Below are 23,261 nucleotides of genomic sequence, written 5' to 3'. Positions count from 1 at the left end.
CCCTGGGTAAATCACTTAACCTCTTCTAGCCATAGTTTTCTCATCTATAAAATGAAGATAATAATAGCAGATGATGAAATGTAATAATATATGTAAAACTCTTTGAAGACCCCAAGCCACCATAATCAATGTTAGCTATGATTATTATCAGTATTTATTAATAGATGTGTTATCTGTTACTATTATTATTATCATTATTACTACCCCTTTCATTCAGCATGGCTTGTATAGGCCAAAAGGTCAAAGAGAGGAAAAAGGAAATTTTGATGACCCCCTACCCTTGCTGGAATGAACCTGGGATGTCTAAGGGTTAAGTGGTATACAGGCTGGACCAGAGCTGAGGCACTGGTTGGGGAACTGGGCAGCCGGAAAGTTTACAGCGCTTTATTTGTTCTTTCAAGGGGACAGAGGGGAGATCGATGACACAGATTGATGGACAAGGACTGCCAGAACCTTCCCTCAGGCTGGTAATTGGAGCCTAAAGGCTGACAGATATATCACAGCCCTGACCTAGGACGGGTGAAATCCCACGTCCCATTTTGGAACACATTTGCATTAAAACATTATCTACAGGGCACAGTTTTTTCAAAATAAATTTGGGCTTTTCTCAGTTAATAGGAAGCAGTTCCGTGACGCATGTGAAAAGATCGTGCTAGAAAGTACAAGGAATTTTCCTCTTGGATTGGGGGGAGGGGGTATGAAGAGAAAGGGGATAGAATATGCACAAAGAAAAGCTCACCATTTTGATAACTTTGAGAAGGACCTGCATCTCTGGGTCAGCCGAGTCAGCATTCCACAGGCTTCTCTTTCATTTGGGCAAATGACAATGTGTCTCTTCTGTGACCTTTTTCTCCCTACCACCACGGAGCTATTATCCTTGAGATTAATACAGTTTGCTTTGAACAAAGGTGACTTAGACCCTATTTGGAAGGGACCTGATTTAGGGTTGGGAAGTAACTTTGGAGATCAACTAGTACAACCTCCTGATTTTACAGATGAGGAAACTGAGGTCCAACAAAGTGCCCAAGATAGTGAGTAGAAAGTCTGGGATTTGAACTCAGATCTCCCGGCTCTTCCTTTGGGACTCTTTCTGTTATTCCACACTGCCTCCAACGGATTTTGGTTTCTTCTATGAGAGATGCCAAGATGGAAAAAAGTTACCATATGTTATTTACTCTAAAGACAATGATAAATAAGGTCAGTGAGAAACTTTTTATGCTACCTGTTGGTTCAGGGACTTCTCCATGAGGAACTCCCTTTACCAATGCAAAATGGCACCTTCTCTTCAGCTCATCTCCACTAAGGCACTTGCCTTTCAATTTACAGATTTAGAGATTTGCCTGGGGGTACTGAGCGGTTAAGGGACTTGCCCAGGGTCACATAGCCTGTCAGAGACAGGACTTGAGCCCAGGTCTTCCTGACTCTGAGTAAGTCATGTTGCCTTTCATATTCCTTCAAACTGAGGCACATGAGAAAAGAAATTATAAAAGATTAATTATAAAATTATTTTAGAAAGGATTATAAAAGAAATCATGTCCATTTTGATGTTTGTTCCCTGACAAAATACACAACAACTTATTGGTATTAACAATAAAAGATCTGTAACATATTTGATGGGAACATAACCACTGATTGGGGAAGTTACATACCCGCCCCAGGCCCTACTAGATAGTCTTCAGGGGCTCCTGGAACCAAAATAATTCATTCCTTGACTGCCCATCTCATGATGCTGATCATCTTGATTTAGCTAGGCTAAATCAGGTAGGTAGATAGAGTTCAGGGCCTAGAGTCAGGAAGACCTGAGTTCGAATCAGACACTTTCTAGCTGTGTGACTCTGGTCAAGTCACTTAACCTTGTTTGCCTCAGTTTTCTCACCTGCAAAATGAGTTGGAGAAGGAAATGGCAAACCATTCTAGTATCTTTGCCAAGAAAACCCCCGAAAGGGGTCACGAAGAGTCAGACACGACTGAAAAATGATTGAACAATTAACAAATTAGCCCATTTTATAGATGAGAAAACAGGTTCCAGAGAGGTGAAATTGCAAGGCTAGTCCTTGCATGGTAGACAATTTACTTGTCGAGCTGGTACCTGAAACTTTTCCAGTTTTATTAAATAAACCATTACTTGCTCCCTGCTGGCATAGCCTTTGGATAAATATTACTTATCATTTTAAGGTAAGCTCAATTTATTCCTATGCTCTCTAGTGTTTTTAATAGGAATGGGTGCTGTATTTTGTCAAAGGCTTTTTCTGCATCTAGTAGCATGGCCTTTGGGAAGTCAAGGTTACCTTCACACTAAGATGCCCCCCCAGAATAGGACTTGTGCAGAGGAATAGCATCACTTCAACAAACCTTCATCGAGTACCTAATAGTGGACTTAAGAGACAAGGTAAGGAGAGAAGGGAAGAGAACTAAGAGCAGAAAGCCGGTGGGGAGCTCACATCTGGGGCACAGGAGGAAGAAGAGGTACAGAAGGCGGATCCAGACAGGTAGGAGGGGAACCAGGAGAATACAACATCAAGGGACTGGGGGAGAGAGTTTTGAAGGGAAGGAGGGGTTGTCAGTGCTGTGAAATACTGCAGAGGGGTCAAAGAACGTGAGGCCTGAGAAAAGGCCATGGCTTTTGTTGATTAAGAGGTCAGAGGTGACCTTTGAGCCAGCAGTTTCAGCAATGTGGTGTTTCATGATAACTCCCATGTGTGTTGCTAGGAGTCACTGTAAGCAGTGAAACTGCGGAACACCGAATGAAATTTTGGCCTTTATTCTGTCTTTTAATAGGCTGCTACAAACGCTGTCCTCCCACTCTCCTCCACACACCCTTTTGTTTGGAATGTGTTTTCATGGAGTTGGAAGTGCAATGGAGCTGCTCGGGAGAGCAGGGCTTGGGGATCGATTGGTTGAGTCCAATTTATTCCATAGTAGAATCTCTAGCTTCGTTCAAAGCACAGCTCAGGGACCACCTCCTATATTAGCCCTTTCCTGGTTCCCTCCACTTCACTTACTTTCGCCCTTGAAATTATTGGATGTACTTTGTATTTAGCTCTTGGTGTATGTATTGTATCGCCTAGGAGAACATAAGCTCCTTGAGAACAGGCACTGTGGATATTTTATTTTTCTTTTGATCCAATCTGTGATTACATTGGTATAAAGAACTTTCTATCAGAAAATTGTCGTTGTTGTTGAGTTGTATTTGACTCTTGGTGACCCCATTTGGGGTTTTCTTGGCAAAGACACTGGAGTGGTTTGCCATTTTCTTCTCCAACTCATTTATCTATGGGGAAACTGAGGCAAACAGGGTTAAGTGACTTGCCTAGGGTCACACAGCTAGGAGGTATCTGAGGCTGGATTTGAACTCAGTTTTCTGACTTGAAGCCTGAAGCTCTATCCATTGAACCACCTAGTTGTAACGTAGAGCTGCATTCCCTTTGTAATTAGAAAACTGAGTGTGTAAGTGGGGAGATTGAGAAGTGGAGTGACTTATACAGGGTCTTTCACCATCAGAATGTGTCAGACAGAGGACTTGAACCCAGGTCTTCCTTATTCCAAGGTCACCTCTCTATCCACTAGGACAAGTTGCCTCTTACCTTAGAATCCTGGGTACTTAGTAAATGTTTGCTGAATGAAATTGGCCTTGGGCAAATAATTTCACCTCTCTGAGCCTCAGTTTTCTCATCTGCAAAATGAGCTGGTTGGATTCTATGATTCTTTTAGTTTCCTTTCAGTTTTGGTATTCTATACCTCTAGAATGGTGGCTTGGTGGCACAGTGGATAGAGTGCCAGGCCTGGAGTCAGGAAGACCTATCTTCCTGAGTTCAAATCTGGCCTCAGACACATACTAGCTATATGACCCTGGGCAAGTCCCTTGCTCCTGTTTGCCTCAATTTCCCCATCTGTAAAATGAGCTGGAAAAGAAGTGGCAAACCACTTCAATACCTTTGCCAAAAAAAACCTCAAATGGGGTCCCCAAGAGTCTGATATGACTGAAAGATTGAACAACAATAACTCTAGAATGGGAATACTTCCTTTTTTTTTTTGCATCATGGTCCCATTTGGTAGTCTGTTGAAACTGAGCACCTCTTCTCAGAGTGTTTTTAAATGCATAAAAGAAAATGCATAGGATTATAAAGGAAATCAATTACATTGAGCTAGCAACACACAAAGACAAAATAAAACAAGCTCACAGGTCTATGTTAAGAACCTCAGCTGTAGACAATTCTAGAGAACTATTTCTGTATGTTTGCGACATAGGGTAGATTTAAAAATAAAGTCTGTGGTAGGTTCTAAAGGAAAAAAGAAGTTTTTAAATGGTGCTTGTTGGATTGGTACTTGAATGTTACTACACTTGAACAAGGATGTAAGTGTCATGTGGGATTCAAGTCAATTTCACCTTTAGCTTCTGCTTCATTAGGTGAGTGTCCCCCTCCCCTCCTGTTTGATTTTATTATCCTGTTGGGAAAAGCTACACATAAAAAGTTTTCAGTAAAGGAACATTTTTCTAGTTTCAGTGAACCCTTAAAACCTTTTTGTTTTTTGCCAAGTTTCTTTAACTTAGGTTTCAACCTTTCTTTCAATTTGCTCAGTCTCATTAACATGATGGACAGCCATGGATATTTCAGAGGGTGGTGGGGTCACCAACCGTGAAGTCAGGGCCCTTAATGGAACCAGCTCACACAATAGACTGTGAAGGCTCTGAAGGAAACATTGCATTCAGTGGCCTTAGAGCTCTGTGGATTAAGGAAGTTGTCTACTCACCACCGTTGCATTTTTTTTCCAAACAAAAATGTTGTGTTAACTGCCCACACAGGCAGTCCAGTCTGCCTGGACACTTAGCACATTCCACTGATGGTAAAGGGATCCTGGGAAGTTTTGTTCCCAACAGTTGAATGTATTAAATCTCAATCATAGTGTTTGCTACTGGTTTACAAAAAGCAAGGATATTCATTCAACATTGGTGCTTCCATGCACTGTTCCTAGGGAAAGAGAATTATTGAACCCTATGAGATCTGAGAAGAAATATAATTGAATCTTCCTTAAATGATGAACTCTATCTCTAACATTCCCACTCAATAATTGATTCAGATTCTACTTAAACACCTCCAGTTAAGAAGGAATCCCTCTACTATCAGACAACCCATTCTACTGTGGATTGCTCTGTTAGGAAGGGTTTTTTGGTCTGTTTTGTTTTTTGTTATTGTTTTTTTTTTAATGTTGATTGCAATCTGTGTCCTTCTAATATTCTATCCTTGGTCCTGGTCCTGCCCTATATGCCAAGCAAAAGAAATTCAATCCTTCTTACAAATGACTTGAAGGTGACTCTCATGTCCCCTCCTAAGTCTTTACTTCAGCGGGCAGAACATGCCTAGTTCCTTCAGCTACTCCTCGTGAGCTCCACTTTGTGTTTTAAGTCCCCTCTCCATCCTGGTCATCATTTTCTGAATATTCTCTAGCTTTAAAAGGTTGTTTCTCAAATTATCTGAGTAGGGCAAAGGGCAATAGAACCAACGCTTCCTGCACATTGGTCAATATACATAATGTTTCTATCATTATTTTTTTCTTCTGCCTTGGGGGAGTAGTCAAAGGTTATGATATTGAATAGAGGTCTACTTGCTTTGTTTTCATGGATCCCCAAATTGAGGCCAACTCAGTCTCTTTTGTTATTAGTCATAGTCTTTGATGTTCTACCTTTCACCATCCCTTTTCTCCTGTCCTTACTCCACTCCCTTTTAATCTCTACCAACAAACCATGCCTCCTGTGCTCTTGGTCTCCCTTTCTTCCTCCACAAATGGGAATCTCATTCACTAGCACAAGTTTATTTTGGTCACTAATTTGTTTAATACCATGTAGTTAATTGTTTGATTTTACCATCTGTGGAGCTGATGGAAGTCCTTATTCATTACCATCTGAAATAATTTTTCACCCTTTGAAGGAAACTCCAAATAATGCCAAACAAAGTTATTAAACCCAGGGGCTAACTAAGACACTTTAGGTGGCCTAATTTGCTTGGAATAATGCTTGCATTATATCAGGAGTTCTTAACTATTTTGTGTCTGGTGAAGTCTATGGAATTCTTGGAATAATGTATTTTAAAAAATAATTGGAGGAAATGCTAAATTAGAGCTAGGGGTTAGTGAAAACAAAGATGTAATTTTTTCCCATCCAAGTTCATAGACCCCCCCCCAAATCTATTTATGGACCCTAGATTAAGAACCCTTGCATCATATCCTTTCCTTAGCATTAGACTCCTTAAGGAATTCCATCTATTGAACCAGTTCAAAGTTTGCCAAGTGATTAAGTGTTGTTGTTTGTCCTGGTTTTCAAAGAGGACCAATGACATCATGGAGTAATGCCTTTGACTTATGTGTGACTTAGATTTAAGTATGACAGAGTTGTATAAAGTCATCAACCTCACTCTCTCCTTCAGAGTCATTGAAGTCCAGTGGCAAGATAAAAGTTAGGACAACTGGCAATGGCCTAGAATGCAGTGGATGGATGACCTTGGCATCTTTGATGTCTGACCAAGCTCTAATCGTGCCACAGCACCTGTTTCAGAGGCCTTCATGGCCATTGGAACAAACTGTTCTCATCTGCCCATTCCACTAGAGGAAGTCTTTACACGCTTGGTTTAGACATGCCCCTAACTCACCGATGGGTTTGAGGCCTGTCAGTTACCCTCAACCTGGTTTAGCCTGTCAGCTGAGATGATATTGCCAGGGTGTGGCTGCTGCACATGCTCCAACTTCTTGGAGCCACAGGGGAGAATTCGTTGCCAGGTGGACACCAAAGGCAGATGAGCAGCCCCGAAAAGAGCTCAGCAAGACCTCACACTAGAGGTGCTAGTCCTCCCTGAGCACTGGTAGAAGGCTAAATGTAAACTGTTGGCCTTATATAAGCCTGAGTCTTACACAGACATCCTAAAGGCTTAGATAAGAATCTTGTATGAGCCCCAAATATGTTGGAATGGGGAATAAAATAAGACAAATGCTCAAATTTCTATCATTTTCCTATTTTTGAATTTGGAGAAGATGACAAAACTACAGCTGGATGACAACTAACCAAGTAGGTGGTTTAGTCTGTAAAGATTAATCGAATTTTCCAAATTGCATTTGTGTATGCATCCACAGAGGCTCATCTACACTTTTCAGGGGTGTGGCAAGGGTGTGACTGAAGGCATAGGCCAAGTGTAGAAGGGGAATCCAGGCTTAATCCTGTGGCTTTTAAATTTTTTAAAGTCTGCAAAGACTTATTCCGGAAACTTAACTGCTTTCATGGAAAGCCTTTTGGCAGTGGCTAAGGAGGGAGTCACTGTCAGGAATACCAAATCCTTGCCTGGCATGAATTGGGATATTAGTGTTGGAAGGGATTCTAAAAGCCTTTGAGTTTAATTTCTACTTGAAAATGAATCCACTCTAAAATATCTCTGACCAGTGGCTGTTCAGCCTTTGCCAGAAGATATAACAAGAGGGAACCCATTGCCTTTCAAGGCAACCTCTTCCACTTTTGGATGGCCCATTTGTTAGGAAGTGTTTATGAAATCTGCTTCTCGGCAGATTCCACCCATTCATTACTTCCAATTCTGCCCTTTGGGGCCAAGCAGCGTGAGTGTAACCTGTGGCCCAGGACTGCAGGTTTGGGTTTGTATTATCTGGGTTCAATCTTAGGGGCTTTTCATTAATCACATTCTTCTAGGCTTTTCCCCCACTCAGGAGTTCCCTAGAAACATCAGAATTTGACTCTTGACAAAGTCTATGGAAAGGGAAAAAGGCTCTCAGCTCCCATGCAAGCTAAAAAGATAACTGTAGGATAGGTTTTATTTCATGTGGAAGAAACATAAAAGACATAAAAGCACTGTTATTGAGTCAATAACTAGTCAAGACAACTCTTTTTCACTCTCTAATGAGCCTCTTTCCAGGGAACTATGAGGTCGGTCAGTCAGCTAGCATTTATTAAATACCTGCTATGTTCCAGGCATTGTGCTAAGTGTTGGACATACAAAGAGAGGCAAAAAACCCACACAGTCCCTGCTGTCAGGTAGCTCACAGCCTGAGGGAGTCAATATGCAAATCACTATGTGCAACTAAGATATATATAGGATAAATTAGTCATCCAGGCTTTTAGTCTTACCCTAGTTTGAGGTTTGTCTGCAAGGGATAAGCACTTGAGATGGCTATAGTAAAAAAAAAAAATGAATAAGAAATAAAATACCTCTCTAATGAGCTCCACCTTGGCCAGGGACCTATACAGTCCTCCAGACATAGTACTGTGCTGGGGGTTGGGGTCTTGCTGAAAAGGGAAAACACTCAGACTCCCTAGTAAGTCGACCGCTTTCCCATAAAACTTCACAGTCCCTATAACCCATAGTATCAATGAAAGTCATAGCTAAAGTTTTCAGTTCCACATTTTATCTTTGTCCCTTGCTGTCCTTGACTCTAGGTCCTTTTTGATCCAAATACTCTTTGTTGTATAGGATCTCCTGTTCTGGTTCCAGGAGATTTGATCCAGCGCTTCCCCTGTTGTTCCAATGTCTATAGCGTGTGTCCCTGAAGCTTTCAGATTGGCCTCAGAACTTATTACCATTCTTTGTTGTTCAGTCATTTTCAGCTGTGTCTGACTCCTCATGATCACATTTGGGGTTTTCTTGGCTAAGATATTAGAATAATTTGCCATTTCCTTCTCCAGCTCATTGTGTAGATGAGGAAACTGAAGCCAACAGGGTTAAGTGACTTGCCCAGGGTCACACAGCTAGTAAGTGTCTGAGATCAGATTTGAACTCAGGAAGATGAGTCTTCCTGACTCCAAGCCCAGGGCTCTATCCACTGTGCCACCTATTTGCCCATTACCATTCCACCACTGCTTCTATCTGCTGCCATTTCTGGGGTCATATGCTTCCTCCTCTTCTGGTACCATATGGAACACTGGAGGTGTTTCATGAGTGTGTTGGCTTTCCTTGAAGGACCTGAGTCTGCTCTTTAAGGATAGCCCTTCTCACTCTTACAGTCTCTTTAGCTCTCCATCAATCCATCTGTCTTTGTTCTCTCTTAAAAAAAAAAACAAAAAAAACAAACAAAAAACAAAGGATACAATTCAAGTATTAACTACATTAGGATTGATTTTTTTTTAATCAAGTAATAAGTAGCCATGAACTTCTTTATCAAAGCAGGGGTGAACTCAGGGATAGTGTGTACCTTTTCAAAGAGACATCAGTGCCAGGACACACGTCTTATATGTGTTAATATCATTACAAAGAATCAGCCTTGTCAAGGCACTCTCTCTGGAGGCACTTACCAGTTTCTACAGAAAGTGAACCTCTCCTCCACCTGACAGCCCTTTGGATCCTTGAAGCCAGCTATCACAGCTTTTCCAAATCTTGTCTTTTCTGCACTAAGCACCCCAAATTTTTTCGGTTGATCTTCACATGGTATGATTTCAAGGGCTTTTCACCATTCTTCCTCTGAATGCCTCTAATCATCAGTGTCCTTCCTGAAATGTGTCACTCAGAACTTAATATGCTTCTTCACTTGTGTGGTCGAACCAGGGTAGAGTATAGTGGAACCATTACCTTCTTTAGTCTTGGACACTAGGCCTTTCAATGCCTCCTAAGATCGAATTGGCTGTTGTGGTTGACCTCTCTTGCTGTTGACTTGTATTGATCTTTTCTCTACTAATCCCCTAGCTCTTCTTTATAAAAACTGCTGTTTGGTCACACATATCCCATCTTGTAGCATTGATGAACACAATTCAATTTAACTCTATTGTACTTAGTGGTGCTCTTCTTTTCCCTAATGTTTCTGAGCATTAAACATTATTAAAAAGGGGAGAGAAATTAAGTATAGGCAAGAGAAAGAAAAGTAATGCCTTCATGCTGAGATTTTAAATGAGCTGGAGAGTTGATGAGGCAAGGAGGCAGAGGGAGTTTGTTCCAGATGGCAGGACTCTGTGTGCCTATTAATTAATAATTACCATAGGTAATTAAACATTAGTGAATTAATGGAGGCAGAGCATTTTGAGACCCTCTGCTGAAAGGCATATTCAAAACCCAGCTCTCTGTGTTAGTTGTAATTTATAGGTTCTCCAATTGATAGAGTGTTTCACTTTTGAGATTCTTTGTATATTGATTACCTTAAAAAAGTGTAAGTGGAGAAATAATTCCTCTTCCTCCCAATCAGATCATTGATTTAGAGGTGGAAGGGACCTTAGAAATTATCCAATTCAACCTCTTTATTTCATAAAGGAGGCCCAGAGAGGTTAAATGACTAGCTTGAGGTCCCACATAATAAGTGCAGAGCTTCTATTTCAGTATAGGCTCTTTGGTTCCAAATGCAACACCATTTCTTCTGTACCACAAACTCTCTTTCTGAATCGAAAAGAGCCCACATTTGTTTGATGTTGGACAGTCCTGTGTATGAAACCTCCAGGGAGAGCAATTGTATTACATTATCTACCAAGTTCTTTTCTGCCCATACTTCCTTTATCCCTTTGCCTTCTAGTTAAACTTACTCTAGATCAGATTCAAATTCATCAAACATTTATTATGCACCTGTTTGGTTCAAAATACTACGTAGGGCTGGAAAACAAAGACGAAATGGGACAGCAATCAAAACTCTTGGCGTTTACAATAGGTTAATTTGGAACAGAAATGGGGAGATATAAGACAAGTATTTCGATGACAATGATGTTGTTATCCTACCTTACATATAATATTTTTAAAGTGCTGAGCACAGTGCCTGGCACATAGTAGGAGCTACATAAATGCATATTCCCTTTTCCTTCTCTCTCCTAATATAAGGCAGAATGTGATCAGCTCACATTAGTTATCCAGGCAAAATTCTATGAGGAATTTGGAGAGAGAACCTTTAATGGGAAAGGAAGGACCAAGAAATGCTCCTTCTAGAAGGTATTTCCCTGGGTTGGACTTGGAAGGAATTTCAATGGATAGAGAGAGGAGTGGATAGAGTTCATTCTAGGTGTGTGAGACAGTATGCACAAAAACATACCTGGGAAAAGACAGTATGAAATTAAAAAAAAAAAACCACCAACAACCAAATATTGGATAGTTCAGTGTATTTGCCACATAGAGTGTCCAAAGAGGAATAATGTGAAGAAATGGGAGAGTAGATTGGAGTGAGGTGAGAAGTTTATACTGTATTTGGTAGGCATTTGGGAATCCACTAAGCCTCTTTGAATATGTAGAGTAGATTCTTGGGCCCAGTCTCATAACTCATGCCTAAACTGGCAGGCTGGGTCCCCAGAGGATGGTTGGCTATTTCTCCTCTCAAGATTTTAGGGGTAACCATGAGAGGTAAAGAATAGTTATCTCAAGCTATTGCTTTTGAGCCTCCCCTGGACTATGGCTTATACATGCCAGATTTCCCTTTTCTGAAATCCAGTATGTTACTTGTCCTTTTCCAGTTCTGAAGTACCCTTTCAATCTTCTAAGTAGGAATGGAAAAAGAAGGGACATATTTAAGAGATTTTGGAAGTAGAATTATTAAGATTTGGCAACTTATTGGATATAGAGGAAGAAAAAGGAAGAATCTAAGAGAACTATGAAGTTTCAAATCTTAGTAGGAGGATGGATAATGGTGATCCACCTCAACAGATACAAACTAGACATGATTTGATAGGGAGAATATGATGAGTTTAGTTCTGGACATGTTGAGTTCAAAATGCTGGTGGAACATCCAGGATGACACATCCAGCAGAAGTTTGGAACTGTGAAAATGGAGCTTGGAGAGTGGTTGGAAGTAGAAATAAAGATTTACAGGTTATCGTAGAGGCAATGGGAGTGGATGAAATTTTCAATGAAGAGAACATAAAGAATGAAAAGAATAGGCCAATGAGAGAACCTTGGAGAATGACCACATTTTAAAAGAGAGAAAGAATACTAAGAATAGTCAAAGAGAGGATCAGAATATTGGAGTTTCACAGAAGCCAAGGGAGAATGAGAGAGGTGGTGATTGACAGTATCATGAAGTTGGAAGGTCAAGGAGGATGAGGACTGAAAAAAGTCTTGTGCATTTGGCAATAGGCAGGTCTTTAGTGATCTTGGCTGAGAGCAGTTTGGAGTTAGAGTAGTGAAATGGAGGCTTGATTGTATAGATTAAAGTGACCAAAAATAACTAAGATCATATTATACTGCAGTATATCCTGGGCATTTACAAACAATGCCATCTACACTTCAGCCATTCTCCTCATTCCTTTGGAATCTGGACCCCACATAAACCAAGTGTCCATGTAACTTCCTGGCCATTTCCAAATCATAACCCTTCTGCTACTTACCCTCTCTCTTCTAATTCTCCTCTATGCATTACTTTTTTCTGTTGCAATATAAGTTCCTTGAGGGAAGGTATTGTCTTGCTTGTGTTTCTATACCCAGCATAGGGCAGTGCCTGGCACACAGTAATTGTTTAATAAGTGCTGTTTCATGCATTACTTTTCATTTCACTCATGGTCACAAACAATGTAAACAAAGCCCTAGCACTGAGAGAGGCTCCCTCTCTTCTCTTTGTCCCTATCTACATACTTGGGTCAAGTGTGGGGCCCTTGGGGCAAGGAAGAAGCTGGATATTCTTTAGATTTTCAATTTCAGCAGAAAAGGGAAATACATATATAAAGGTAATATTGATTAGAACATTTGACAAGTTTTGCATGATATGCCAAGGGACAGAAAAGAGCTATCTGGGTTCGATCAAAGTAAAGTCAACTGAACTTGGTAGCTAGTCAAAGAACTGTATATTAATGTGGAGAAAAGTTTCTAGTACTGTGCTATAGGACTCTGTCCTTTAGCCTGCCCTGTTCAACAATTTTAACAGTGATTCAGATGGCTCACTCATCACTCAGCTATGTATATGACATACACCTGGGAGGAATAGCTATGTTGGAGGATAAAAAGTATCCAAAAGTATTTCAGACTAAAAACATTGGGCAGAAACCAATAAGATTAAATAAGATGAAGCTAATAAGATAAAAATATGGATGAATGTAAAGTCTTGTATTTATATTTTTAAAAAACCGTACATATATAGAATGGGGTCATCCTCATTTGACAAGAGTTTATGTGTAATGGGAACATAGGACATTGCTATTGTGACAAAATAGCCAGCAGCTACCACTGGGTCCCTTATCCCTTCCAGGGTCCTAATGCTCTCTTGAGTTTACTTTGGCAAGAAATTGGGAAAACAAATATTTGCAGCAAGGTTCTCTGACATAGGTCTCATTTCTAAGATATGGTATGTATGGAACTGAATTAAATTTACAAGATTAAGAGCTATTCCTCAATTGATAAATGGTCAGACGATATAAATAGTGGAAGAAATCTGAGCTATCAATAGCCATATGAAAAACTACTACAAATCACTAATAATTAGAGAAATGTAAATTAAAACAGCTTTGAGGTACCACCTCACATCCATCAGATTGGCTAAGATGACAAAAAGGGAAAATGAGAAAATCTGAAGAGACTGTGGGAAGACAGGTATGCTAATATACTCTTGGTAGAGCCATGAACTAGTCTAACAATTCTGGAAAGCAATGTGGAACCATACTCAAATTAAATTATCAAACTGTACATACCTTTTGACCCATTGATACCACTAGTAGGTCAAAATCCCAAAGAGAGAAAAAAAAAGAGGGAAAGGATACATATGGACAAAAATATTTATAGCAATTCTTTTTGTGGTGGCAAAAATTGGAAACTGAGGTATGTCCAGCAATTGGGGAATGGCTGAACAAGCTATGGTATATGAATGTGATGAAATATTATTATGCTCTAATAAAAGATGAACAAAATGGTTTCAGAAAAACATGGTAAGACTTGTATGAACTGATGCAAAGTGAAGTAAGCAGGACCAGGAGAACAATTTATACAGTAACAGCAAAATTATAATCAACTTTGAAGGACATAGGAACTCTGATCAACACCATGACTCACCACAATTCCAAGGGATTCATGAAGAAAAATGCTATCCTCCTCCAGGTAGAGAACTGATGCTCTCAGAATGCAGACTGAAGCATCTTTTCTTTTCCTTTCCTTTCCTTTCTTTTCTTTTCTTTTCCTTTTCTTTTCTTTTCTTCTCTTTCCTTCCTTCCTTCCTTCCTTCCTTCCTTCCTTCCTTCCTTCCTTCCTTTCCTTCTGACATGACCAATGAAGGAATTTGGTTTCTATGACAGTACATATTCATAATAGGTTTTGTTTTTCTTACCTTCTCCATGGGTAGGAAAGGGGGAGAGGGAGAAGGGAAGGCACTCAGAACTGAAAACAAAATAAAATTGAATTTAAAAGTTAAATTAACTGAAAAAAGAGAATTCTTTGAAGTTTAGGGTAATTTGGATGGCATATCCTTATGCTTGGAGGTGGGGGTGGGAATGGGGGAAGCCCAGGGAATGGAAAACAGAAAGATGAATGGAAATAGTGTGGATGTTTTCCTGAGCCCCCAAGACTCAATGAGAATTTCTGAATGAGTGGAAGGGGAGCATCTTGCCCAAACACAGTAAGGTCAGAGGGAATAGAATCCAATCACCATAACTTGGCTAGAAGTGAGGTCTAGGAAGGAGCAGGGAGAGCTTCATGGTTGCCTAATCAGGCCCTTTTATACAGAGGATGGAGACTGTGGGTATTGAGTGGGGGGGGAAAACCATAGAAATAAACTAATTGGCTCAGAGACATTCCAACATTGGGCCAGTCTAAGAGAATCAGAAATATATTAGCTGGCCTAAAGGTATGTGGCCCCTAGCTATCTCATCATAAAAGAAATTTAACTCTCCCCAAAGAAGAAAAACAGCCGTGGGTGGATGGTGCTGCTCATAGCTGGAGCAATGAAGCAGGGTGATGAAGTCTCACACCCTTGGCAGGAGTGGAAGACTGGGAAGAGAGAATGAGGTGACAGAAACTCAGCATGGGCCAGAAAAAGAGCACAAAACATGCCTCATAGATTTGGAAGCATTGACAGCTGAGTAACTGGGTACCTAAGGTAAGGAGAAAAATATTTGTGTCAGAGAACAAGGGAACTGAAGATGAGGGGGAAGTTTTAGCTAAGGTATAAAGAGAAAGACACCCCTGGACGTCACATCTCAATAGCTCTATGTTGGAATTGTGGGGTGCTAGAAAATGCCTCAGTTTCCCTGGCTTACTTTAAGGCTGAGTTCAAATCTTACCTTTTTCAGGAGGCCTTTTCCCATTCCTCCGGCTGCTAGTGTCTTCCCCTCTCTGGTTAACTCCATCTACTCTGAATGTATCTGATGTGTAACTAGTTATCTAAATGTTGTCTCCACTAGAACATAAGCTCCTTAAAGTCAGGTATTGTTTTTGCCTCTTTTGGTAATCCAGTTCTTAGCATAGTGCCTAGCACGTAATGAGGACTTAATAAATGTTTGTTGATTGACTGAGACCTGCTTAAATTTCTGTCAGATCTGGGGTAATACTACAAATAAGGTATTGGATGTAAGGGGACAGCTCAGGTTTCTAAGGAGAGGCCATTTCTGCATATTCCTTATGCAACCTAAGGAGTTAGTCTAAAAGGAAGCAACACGAACCTCATTTCACTCTCAGACATATTGCATTTTTGGTCTGAGGGAATTTTTTGTGAGTCATTTCCAGCTCAGAACACCCAGGCTGCAGTTAATGACTTGAGTTTTTATTGTGGAGAGAACTACTGAGCCCCATAGACTTATTCCCCAGTCTTTTTATTGTAGTTCAATTGGCTCACCACTTCCCCCAACAAGTGGTGCCCCTGATGGGAGGTTTTGAAAATACCCTGGCCTGGCCCACAGCCCAGCTGGCCTTGACACTTTGCTCTGTGCTCCACTTTCTTTTTTTTTTCTTAAATTTTTCTTTTTTGGCGATTGGAGTTAAGTGACTTGCCCAGGGTCACACAGCTAGTTCAAGTGTTTGGTCTGAGGCCAGATTTGAACTCGGGTCCTTTTTACTTCAGGGCCGGTGCTCTATACACTGCACCACCTAGCTGCACTATGTTCCACTTTCTTATCCATCACCATTGTTCAATGGTGAGCTCGATGGCAAACAATGTATGCCTGATTCTGGATATTTGGATATCTTTTCTAAAGTGGCATTGTTGTTTTAGGCTTGGAATAGCAATTGGGCCAGAAGGATGTGTCTTTAGACTTTCGCTTGGACTAAGGTAGGCTTAAGGGTAGCGAGGTGCCACAGAGGAAAGGGCACTGGGCTTGGAGGCAGGAAGACTCGTCTTCGTGCGTTCAAATCTGACCTCAGACACTAATTAGCCGTGTGACCCTGGGCAGGTCACTTAACCCTGTTTGCCTCAGTTCCTCATCTATTAAAAAAATGAGCTGGAGAAGGAAATGGCAAACCACTCCAGTATCTTTGCCAAGAAAACCCTGAGTGGAGTCATGAAGAGTCAGACACGACTGAAAAGATTACAACAGAAAACAAGTTTATTTGTCCAGGATTACTTGGCTTCCCTCAGCTTCTGAATCCTTAAATACTTTGTATTATATTGTCTTGCATTGTTATTTCATTATCTTGAATTATTTCCTAGTTGTTTCATATATTCAAGTCTTATCTTCTCAGCAAGACATCAGGAACTGTCTCTTCCATTTTATAAGATCATAGGATTTTAGATTTGGAAGGGTCCATGGAGGTCATCTATTCCATTTTACAGATTTTACAGATGTGGACACAGAGTCCTCAACAGTGGAAGTGACTGCCCAAAGTTACACAGTTGGTATATAGTAGAGCTAGGATCTCAAATCCTGTGCTTTTTCTATTTCAGAATATTGAAGTATTCATATTATATTCCCAATCAGAGCCAATTCATAAGGTAGAAAGTACACTGACTCTGAAATCAGAGGACCTAGGTTTAAATACCACCTCTTGACACTACCTGTGTGACCTTGGGCAAGTTACTTGATCTCCCTGGGTCTCAGTTGTCTCATCTGTAAAATGGGGTGGTTTGACTAGGTAGTTTTTGAAGTCCCATCTAGCTATAAACTTATGATATTATGGCAAAAAAAAAAATGAGGCATAGAGAGATGACTTACTCAGGCTCACAGAGAACCTGTGTTGAAGTAAGAAAAAACCTAAATCTTCTAGTCTCTGCTGTGTGTATTTGAACACATTTGTGCCTGTATTCACCCACATTCTACGTAGGGCAACAATATAGTGTTTTCCTGTGACTGTGGGGCGAAACGGGGAGATGGGTTGGGCAAGGTGCAGGGAAAGGTGAAGAAGCCTTATGGGCTAGGGTAGTAGGTGGCATCCTCTTGTGACAAAGGGGATATATGGACTGACACTGCCACATTTTCTCCTGTCTGCTTTCAAAAATCTTCCAAACAGCACCATCAACATAAGGCCGTTGCTGATTCTTTCCCCCAAACACCTGCTAATGCCCCCTTATATTTACTTTGTAAATATTTTGTGTAAATGGTGGAAACGTGTTGTTTCCACAAATAGAGTGTAAGTCCCTTGATGTCAGGGATGGTTTTATTTTTATCTTTGTTTTCCCAGCAACTAGAAGAGTGACCGGTGATTAATTATTGCTTAATAAATTCTTATTGATTGATTCTTATTGGTGGCAGGTATATGTCCCCTCTCCACCTGTGGGCTGCTGGTTAGTTAGTGATGAGCACCATCTCTCCACTACCACTTGGGCAATCCTTTGAGAAGTGGCCAGACCCTTTAACAAACAAACCCTTAAGGGTTGTCAACACTGTGGGATAGAAAAATATTAAATCAAATGTTGTTTTAAACAACTTAAAAATTTAATCTTTTTCTACACAAAATTTTCTACAATCAACTTCTTTTTCTTTTTTCTTTTTTTAATAAAAAAAGAAACACATGAGAGGAAGATGTGCAGATCATTTTAGATGATAGATTTGCCAAAGCTTCTGGGCTGCTGTCAATCTAGTAAATGTATTTTTCTTGAGTTGTATCCAATTCAGTTGTTCCAGATAAGGTAGAAGAAGGAGAATTCTTGGAAACATTGTACCAGAAAGAAGAAATTCTCAGTACAATAGGCCAAGCCTCACAGTCATATTATTAATAAACAGGAGACCATGCATTTGAGGTTTTCAGCAGCTTTGCCCAGCTAAATAGCTTTCCACACTGTGTTAGTTTTGACAGGATTAGTTAAGGAGTTCTGAATAAAAATCCCAGGATCCTTGTTGGCTGGCTTGTCTGTTAAAATACAATTTTATTTTTTCTCAGTTTTCAAATTCACTGAGCCCCATGAAATGTTCTTGAATGTATTACTTCCTTGTCGACATAACCCAACCCAGGCCAGACTGTTGTATTTCAAAGTAGGAGACAGTTGTCCCCAGTGAGGGGTTTCGAGGTTTTGGGGTAACTGCACGATAAAAGCCTAGATAGTGTTTTTCTAGCATAATTTGGAAGTATAGGGGTGGGGTATGAGGGGATTGTGGTTAGTGCAACTGGGATTGCTAAATAGCTCAAGGGGTATCTCTGTATGGGGTTGGGGGACCTAGAAAAGCGAGTTCCTCTTTTCCACCCCCCACCCCTTCCCAAGGTGAATGATAAGAGTATTTCTGGAAGAAGTGAGTATGGGGAAAAGAACTTTGTAAATAATTACTTAGGACCCTAGGAAATAAATGTGTGTGTGCATGTGTATGTGTGTATACACACACACATATGTACATATACACAAACATGCATTCACGTACACATATTTGATGGGGTGGGAGGTAAAAAAAAGTGGATGGGGTGGATTTTCTTGGGGAACTAGGCAAAAGTTTCTTCCATTTAGAACCTTCTAATGACGTGGGTAAATGGAGTACCCCTCCAATCTGTAATGGCAGCTTCCAGAGTTTGTGGATAGAGTAAGTTTCTTGGTCATTACCTATTGCTTTTCCACTCCATCCCCCTCCCCGGCCAGGCTGTCTAAGAGCAGCAAGATAGATTTGGTAGGTGGTCAGGCAACTTGTGGGGTCTGAACATTTGCTGGGGATTGTCCAGTTTAGAATTTAATTTGGTTGGAACTCTATGGTGTCTCGGTTGGTGTTTGGTTTCATAGGATTTGATGGAAAAATATCTATATTAATGAAACTGTCCTCATTTGCAGTGATCTCATCTTGCTTAGTTCTTGGATGTTGCTTACTTAGTGGTTCTGATATCTTAGGCTGAACTGGCAAATGTCACAAAAAAAGGAGGCCAAAGTTCTGTAAGCTCCTTACCATATACCTCTTAAAAGCTGGCATGAATTTTATTAGAAAGCAGGCACCCAAAAGAATACATATACGTAAAGAGGCAGCGCTGCAGGAATCAGAGGTGCTGGGTTCAAATCTTGATTCTGACCCTTATTATTGGTGGGACCTTGGGCAAGTAACTTAACCTTACTAACCCTCAGTTTCCTCATCTGAATAAATAAAGTTCGATGTCTCTACCAGCTCTGGACCTAGGATCTTGTGATCGATTATTGCTTCTGGCCTCTCTCTACATTCACTATATTCTTTAGGGTAACAAAAATCGTCTCTCTCAAATATTGCTTTGCCATGTCAAGCTTCAGCTTCCTGTAAAAGTGCCATTTTAAATCTAAATTCTTCGCCCTGGTCTTCAACAGGAGTGCTTTCTACCAAATACTTCCATTTTTCATACTCTCTGTTCCAGTCAAGTAACATGCTTTTGGTCTCCTGCATCAAAGTAATTCCTGCTTCCAGTCTTTAGACTTCTGTTCCTTAAATTTGTAATCCATAGAATTCATCTTCTCTGTAAACTTTTCCCTGAGTGACTTCATCTAGCTAGTATTATTCCATTAATCCCACACTAAATTAATTTGCATGTTTACATATTTTTTATGTATTTTATGTATGTCTTTTTATAAGTCTTCTTGTGCCATTTGGTTCACTAGACACTCCATCTCCTGACTCTGCATTTTCTTTTCTTTTTTTCATAATGCAAAAATTATTATATTCAATAAAGGACTCTGGAAATGTATATTAAAAATTAATTAGAAACTAAATAATCTAATCCTAAAGGATCACAGAAACAAGCAATAATTTCATTAAAGAGAATTACAACAAAACGATGACATACCAAAAAATTATGAGATGCAGCCAAAGAAGTACTTTAATTTCCTCTTTATCAGTGGTGAAGTTACCCTTTTAATTTTTGGTCCTGGAAATTTGGCTTTCTTCTTTCTTTTTAAAAATCAAATTAACAATGGTTTATCAATCTTTTTTTTTTTTTAATAAACCAGCTCCTAGTTTTATTTAATTAGCTCAATAATTTTTTTTGTTTTTTTGCTTTCAATTTTATTAATCTCACCTTGGTTTTCAGGATTTCTAATTTGGTGCTTAATTGAAGATTTATTTTTATTTTTATTTTTTTTGAGATATTATTTTCACTTTATTTTTTTCCAAACTATTTTTAATGGTAATTTTTATTTATTTTTTTGTTTTCAACATTTACTTCCACAAGATTTTGAGTTCCAAATTTTCACTCCATCTCACCCCTCCCCCCACCCCAGGATGGCATGCATTCTAAATACCCCTTCCCCTAGTCTGCCTTCCCTTCTATCTCTCCCCCCCTTCTCTTATCCCCTTTCCCTTCAATTTTCCTGTAGGGCAGGATGGATTTCTGTACCCCATTTCCTGTATTTCTTATTTCCCAGTTGCATGTGAAAACATTTTTTTAAAACATGTATTTTTAAAACTTTGGGTTTCAAATTTTCTCCCTTTCTCCCCTCCCCACCCACCCTCATTGATAAGGCAAGCAACTAAATATAGGTTATATATGTGCAGTTATGCAAAACACTTCTATAGTAGATATGCGATGAAAAACTAACTCTATTTCCCTTAATCCTATCCTGCCCCCCCATTTATTCTATTCTTTCTTTTGACCCTGTCCCTCTTCAGAAGTATTTGCTTCTGATTACTCCCTTTCCCAATCTTCCCTCCTCTCTATCATTCCCCTACTCTCTTGTCCCCTTCCCCCCCTATTTTCCTGTAGGGTAAGACAGATTTCCACACCCAATTGAGTGTGTATGTTATTCCCTCCTTAAGTCAAATCCTATGAGAATAAGATTCACTCATTCCCTCTCACCTTCCCCTGTTTCCCCTCCACTGTAAGAGCCTTGTCTTTTCTGTTTTTTTTTTTTTGTGGGATAATTTACCCCATTCTACCTGTCCCTTTCTTCTTCTCCTAGTATATTCCTCTCTCACCCCTTAACTTTATTCTCCAGATATGACCCCTTCATTTTCAAATCACCCTGTGCCCTCTATCTATATCTTTTTTACTTACACATAATTTTTTTTCACCTCCAACTACCCTAATACTGACAAAGGTCTCATGAGTCACAAATATCATCTTTCCATGCAGAAATGTAAACAGTTCAACCTTAATAAGTCTCTTATGATTTTCTCTTTCCTGTTTACCTCTTCATGTTCCACTTGAGTCTTGTATTTGAAAATCAAATTTTCTATTCAAATCTGGTCTTTTCATCAAGAATGCTTGAAAGTCCTCTATTTCACTGAATTACCATTTTTTCCCCTGAAGAATTATACTCAGTTTTGCTGGGTAGGTGATTCTTGGTTGTAATCCTATCTCCTTTGCCCTCCAGAATAATATATTCCATGCCCTGTGGTCCCTTAATGTAGAAGCTGCTAAATCTTGTGTTATCCTGATTGTGTTTCCACAATACTTGAATTGTTTCTTTCTGGCTGCTTGCAATATTTTCTCCTTGACCTGGGAACTCTGGAATTTGGCTATAATATTCCTAGGAGTTTTCCTTTGGGGATCTCTTTCAGGAGGTGATTGGTGTATTCTTTCAATTTCTATTTTGCCCTCTGGTTCTAAAATATCAGGGCAGTTTTCCTGGATAATTTCTTGAAAGATGATGTCTAGGCTCTTTTTTTGATCATGGCTTTCAGATAGTCCAATAATTTTTAGATTCTCTCTCCTAGATCTATTTTCCAGGTCAATTGTTTTTCTAATGAGATATTTCACATTGTTTTCTAATTTTTCATTCTTTTGGATTTGTTTTATAGTGTCTTGATTTCTCATAAAGTCACTAGCTTTCAATTGCTCTATTCTAATTTTTAAGGAAGTATTTTCTTCAGTAATCTTTTGGACTTCCTTTTCCATTTGTCCAATTTTGCTCTTTAGGGCATTCTTCTCTTCATTGCCTTTTTGGACCTCTTTTGCCATTTGGGTTAGGCTATTTTTTAAGGTATTATTTTCTTCAGTATTTTTTGGGGTCTTCTTTAGCAAGCTGTTAACTTGCTTTTCATGATTTTCTTGCATCACTCTCATTTCTCTTCCCAGTTTTTCCTCTACTTCTCTTACTTGCTTCTCAAAATCCCTTTTGAGCTCTTCCAAGGCCTGGGACTGGTTCATATTTTTCTTGGAGGTTTTGGATGTAGGAGCTTTGACTTTGTTTTCTTCTCCTGGTTGTATGTTTTGATCTTCTTTGTCACCAAAGTAAGATAATATAGTCTGACTCTTTTTGCACTGCTTGCTCATGATCCTGGCCAATTACTTGAGTTTTAAACTCCTTGTTAAGGTAAAAGTATGCTTCCAATGTGAACAGTGTACTGTCCCAAGCTTCGGGGGTTTGTACAGCTGTTTTCAGAGATACTTCTAGGGACCTGAAAAGTGTCAGTTTTTCTAAGGTGCTATGATAAGGGGCAAGGTGTTTTCTCTCCACCACCACAACAAGCTCCACCATGCCAGCACTCCTCCTCACCCCAGGACCACCCCTCAGAACTGTGACCCAGATCCAAGCACGGGCAAAGCAAGAGATTCCTGCCTCAGCACTGGCAAAGAGATCCTTGCAATCCCCCTCTGATCAGCCACTCGATTCCCCCTCAGTCTGTGGGCTGGAAGCTCAGGAGGCAGCCGCTGCCCCAGAGACTGAGCTTGGGACTTGCGGCTGAGACCTAGCTTCTCTCTCACCGCAGTCACAGACTTTTCCTACTGACCTTCGAAGTTGTCTTTGGCGTTCGTGGGTTGAGGAGTCTGGAAACTGCCACAGCTGCCCAAGATTCAGTCCTCTGAGGCCTGCTCCAGGGTCTCTGCGTCTGCATGCCCACGGCCAAACTGCGCTCCTCTCCCCACCTGGTGCGAGATACCTTTCTGATCAACTATCCAGGCTGTCTTTGGCTGGAAAACTGTTTCCCTCTGTCTTTTTGCTGGTTCTGCTGCTTTAGATTTTGTTTAGAGCCATTTTTTTAGGTATTTGGAGGGCTTTGGGAGAGAGCTCAAGACAGTCACTGCTTTCCCTCTGCCAGCTTGGCTCTGCCCCCCTCTGACTCTGCATTTTCATTGGCTATCCCC

This window comes from Vombatus ursinus, unplaced genomic scaffold, assembly GCF_900497805.2.
Source record: "Vombatus ursinus unplaced genomic scaffold, bare-nosed wombat genome assembly UNPS02014798.1, whole genome shotgun sequence".
NCBI classification, from domain to species: Eukaryota; Metazoa; Chordata; class Mammalia; order Diprotodontia; family Vombatidae; genus Vombatus; species Vombatus ursinus.
The sequence above is the reverse complement of the archived record's forward strand: the minus strand, read 5'-3'. Positions refer to the sequence as shown.